The following is a 4,999-nucleotide window of genomic DNA, read 5'->3' on the forward strand; positions in this document are numbered from 1 at the left end:
CATTTTCGAAAATTTTGATCGGATAAACATTCATATTCCAATTAACACCAAAACCATTTGAATAATCAATACTAATCTCGCACTTTATGGTCCAAGATTCCTCGACTTGGTATTCTTTTATCAGCCAGATGACAACTTTTTCCGTCCAAAAGGTAAGACAAACAGAGGCAATCCCTATAAACATTCAATTTAACATCCACAGCAAGTCCATCTACTACCGCGGGAGGAGAGAAGACGCTAAAACATTCTGTTTCGATATCAAAAGCACAAATCTGAACTTTAGCGGAATCATATACCGTCTAATGGAGGTTGCCATTACACACAATGTAAGCATTGAAATCGAATGTGCGACCGTAAGCAAGGCCGGGTTCAACGTGCCTCCATGTTCCTGTCCCGAGGGTGTATACAGAATGTGAGCCAGATCCGGCCACATTAATACAGACACCTTATATTGCCCGCTTAATTTGCTCACACCGAATCCGAAATTCAAAATCGAGATGTAATCAACGGGGCAGCAGAGCTCGATATATTCACGAGTGATTGGATTGCATACGTAAACATGGCGCTCTAACAATGAGTATAGAAGAAGCAAACCATTAGTTTCACGAGCACGGTAAATCGCTGCTGAGTTTCCGTGAGGGATGTCGAAATCGGTGAGAGGATAGAGCTGAAGAGCGTGGCTCTCCCATCATCTTCGTCATTGAATTCGAAAATTGCGCACTGAGTTGAGTTCGTATCCGGCATCTAGGTTTTGAGTTTGGATTTGACGAAATGGTCGGATTGAAGGAGATTGAGCCATGGCTTGCAGACGCATTTGCTGATTGAGATGCTTCGGAGAGGGAGCCATGAGAGGATGTTAGTGGTGAGTTTTGATGGTAGTTTTGTGAAGAAATTTGTCTCCATTAATGGTGGAAAAGGAATGGGTGTGAGCAGCGGGGAATATAAGGTGTGAGCAGCGGGCAATATAAGGTGTGAGCAAATTAAGCGGCGGCGCTGTGTGAGCAAATTAGGGCTTTTCCACCAGCGGGCAATAAAAGGAATCCGGTAGAAGAAGAAGTAGCTGCGGCGCTGTGTGAATATGAATTAGGGCTTTTTTACATCAGTTTTTATGCTGTTTCGTTTTTTTTTTTTTACTTTTTGTATTTTTTTTAAGTAGAATCATACCTTTTTATTTTACAGATCTTATGAGTTTCGCCAATGATTGGACTTCATGTACCAAGAACAAACATCACACAAAAATATTACATAGAAGTGACTCGACGTCTCACATACATAGACCACTCGTGAGAGTCGATAAACCCTTCTACCGATGATCTCAAGGGGAGACAACAAACAACATTGCCGAAATCCCATTAGCGATTCCGAAGCTCTTGGGTGACAAAAGGCTAGGAGTGAAAATCTTGACGAATGTCAGGTAATGCATCGCAAAAGGATCCTTAAATATCCCGACTTTTCGATTTGTTCTTGTCTTGTCAGAGTGTAGGTGAGTCGCTCGTCTACCAACATCAAAACGTCACGATCTTAGAAATGTTTGATAGGATAAACAGACATTTCATCCAAAAGACATTACAAATCAAAATGCTCAGTACTCAACTTTTATTTATGGTCCGAGATTCCTCAACTTGGTATTCTTTCATCAATCACTCGATGACAATTTCATCTTTCCATGTCTGTGTTCCATGTGTAACACAGACAATCGCTCAAAGCATTCAACTCCACATCATCCACAGTTGAAGAGGTCCGGAGCATAAAAGATGCTAAAAGAATCTATTTCAACATCAAAACCAAAAATATGTAAGGATTGAATCAAATCATGTAAAGTCCAATGGAGATTGCCATTGCATACAATGTGTCCATCTAAGTAGACTCTGAATCCGGAAGCAGGAACGGCTTCAATGCACCTCCATGTTCATGTGTTAAGGGTGTATATACGATGAGAGTAGGATCTAGCGCTAGCATTGATACAGACCACCTTATATTGCCCACTTATTTCACTCACACCAAATATGAAACTCAACATATATAAAAATTAACTGAGATGTATTCTTCAGGCAGCAGAGCTCTCTATATACTCACTGAGCTACAAACACACCACCACAACCATTGCAAATGGATCCATCAATCCACCACCGTGCACCGCACTCTTCGCAGCATCATCGACTCAACAACAAGCTAAAGACACTACCACGGTACCACCACAACCACCATAAACCGCTATGACTCACCACTATCGTTGCTTTCGCTCATTGATCAACTGTGCAATGCTTAATTGCTTGAGCACACAATGCTCAACATCGAACAAATTGAGCACTGTGCTTTTCAAGTACCAAGCAAACGCTTTGTCGAGCATTGATGCTCAACAAACACAATCGAGCGTTCAATGCTAAATACTCGGTTGTGCAATTCTCGTTGGTCAGACACTCGATTGAGCATTGGTCCTCGACCGCTACTCTATGCTCCAATGGCATCAAGAGAGCGACAGTGAGTGAGGTTTTAGTTACACTAATAATTAAGGGACAAATATCCAAACAATAGTATCAAGAAAGATGCACATCCAAAAAGGATCATGTCACATGGCTAGCAAAACTAGCTGTGTACAGCCCATTTCCAAAAACATTCTGCAATTTCATAAACTAATTAAAAGGAATATTAATAGTATGGCAATGTTAAGTGCCACATAGAGACTGTATCGCGTGGTCCTCTATAATAGCTGGGTATAATCAAAATGGAGATTATGAAGAAGCATGGCTTATGTTTACTGAGGTGGTGAAAGATCGGGAAATGTTAAGTGCATTTACATTTGCTAGTGTTATAAGCGCGTGAGCGGATATTGTTGCTTTTGAGCTTGGTAAGCAAATTCACGGGCATGTTGTTCAGGGAGAATTCGCTAACTGCAATGTGGAAAACGCTCTTGTTTCCATATATTGTAAGTGTGGAAGCATCAATGAGGCATATGAGATTTTCGAGAAAATTGAGGATAAGAATGTGATATCATGGACTACACTCATCGTTGGTTATGCAAGACATGGCTTAGGACAAGAAGCTCTCCAACTTTTTGAGTCAATGAAACTAGCGTCTATAAAACCTAATGACATTACTATGGTAAATTTTAATTATATTGTTTTTTTCGTTTTCTAAATACTTGGGTTGATCGAAATTATTTACTCAGTTTGGTTTAGGTTGGCGTTTTAATGGCTTGTAGTCATTGTGGCTTTGTAGAAAAAGGAAAACATTACTTCTATTCCATGACCGAAGATCACGGCATAGTGGCAGATCTAATGCACTATTCCTGTTTGATTGATCTTCTAGGGCGAGCTGGGCGCCTAGACGAAGCTTATGACCTAATAAAAAGCATGCCTTTTGAGCCACATGTGAATATATGGAGATCTCTCCTTGGTGCTAGCAAGAGACATAGAACTATAAAATTGGGGGACAAAAGCTGCTGAGATGCTGTTATTAATTGATCCATGGAACTCTTCAGTTTATGTTCTTCATGCTAATTTGTATGTTTCTTCAGGTCGATGGGAAGATGCCGAGAGGATTCGGTTAAAAATGAGGTATTCGGGTGTTATAAAAACGATTGGATATAGCTGCGTTGAAGTGTCAAACAATACTCACAAATTTTCTGCTGGAGACTTCACTCATTCTGAGAGTGAAAGCATATGCTCTTTCTTGGAAGAGTTGTATGTTAGAATGAAAGAAAATGGATATGTTTCGTTTACTAAATTGGTGCCGTATAATGTGGAAGAAGAAGAAAAGCATCATTCAATCAAATAACATAGTGAAACGTAAGCTGTTGCTTATGGGATTATGAAGACACCAAGTGGAAGGCCTGTTCGTATTTTCAAGAACTTACGCAGCTGTGAGGACTGCCACATTGTTATGAAACTCATATCGAAGATCACGGGAAGATCGATCATCTTACGTGATAGTAATCGTTTTCACCACATTGAGGGTGGTGAATGTAATTGTGGAGACTATTGGTGAAATTCTCATATGCTTTGTTCCAAAGGAATTCAGCATCTACATACCGAAATTACCGGGTATTTTTCTTGCTTGTGGTCATATAAAGTAGTGTATATAGATTGTTAAATGGATCAGTCGACATATTTGAGAAGAAGAGAGTATTGGAAAGCTATTGATTGTATTGTATGTATTGTATTTGATAATGAAATAGTACCCAACATCCATGTATTTATAGGGATGTTGGGGACTCTTGAGATACTACAATAAATGTATTCTTGGAACAAGACAATTATTGGAACAAGGCATGATTAATTATCTAATCTTGGGACTTAACTCTTCATCAATATTTCTTCTTTTCCCAACACTCCCCCTCAAATTGAGTAGTGGGATCTCCAATGCTCAATTTGGAAAGAACTTCTTCAAAACTTCTTGAGTCAACTGCCTTAGTCAAAATGTCGGCAAGCTGATCTTCTGAACGAACAAAGGGAAGCTCAACAATACCATTTTCAATATTTTCTTTGATGAAGTGTCTGTCCACCTCCACATGCTTAGTTCGATCATGTTGAACTGGGTTTTGTGAGATGCTTATAGCTGCTTTGTTATCGCAATACAACTGGCATTTGCTCGGTGAGAAATTGATTTCTGTCATCAACCTTCTTAGCCATAATATCTCGGTCAACCCACTCTTGATCCCACGAAATTCTGCTTCAGCACTCGAAAGAGCCACCACCTTTTGTTTCTTGCTCTTCCATGTTACCAGGTTACCTCCAACAAAGGTAAAGTAGCCTGCTGTGGATTTTCTATCATTTGGATTTCCTGCCCAGTCAGCATCTGTGTATCCATGAATTTCAAGATGTCCATTCTTCGAGAACAACACTCCATGCCCCAAAGTTCCTTTCAAATACCGACAGATCCTAAGTGCTGCCTCCATGTGGTCCGTCTGCGGCTTATGCATGAATTGACTGACAATTCCCACGGCATAGGCAATATCTGGCCTAGTGTGCGAAAGATATATAAGTTTTCCGACTAGTCG

The 4,999-nt window shown here is 40.1% G+C and overlaps 1 pseudogene; it reads left to right on the forward strand.

Annotated features, from left to right (window-relative positions):
* The first annotated feature begins 1,407 nt into the window (after positions 1-1,407).
* Positions 1,408-4,037, forward strand: LOC125206554 (annotated as a pseudogene).
* Positions 4,038-4,999: the final 962 nt, after the last annotated feature.

This window comes from Salvia hispanica, chromosome 2 (genome assembly GCF_023119035.1).
Source record: "Salvia hispanica cultivar TCC Black 2014 chromosome 2, UniMelb_Shisp_WGS_1.0, whole genome shotgun sequence".
NCBI classification, from domain to species: domain Eukaryota; kingdom Viridiplantae; phylum Streptophyta; class Magnoliopsida; order Lamiales; family Lamiaceae; genus Salvia; species Salvia hispanica.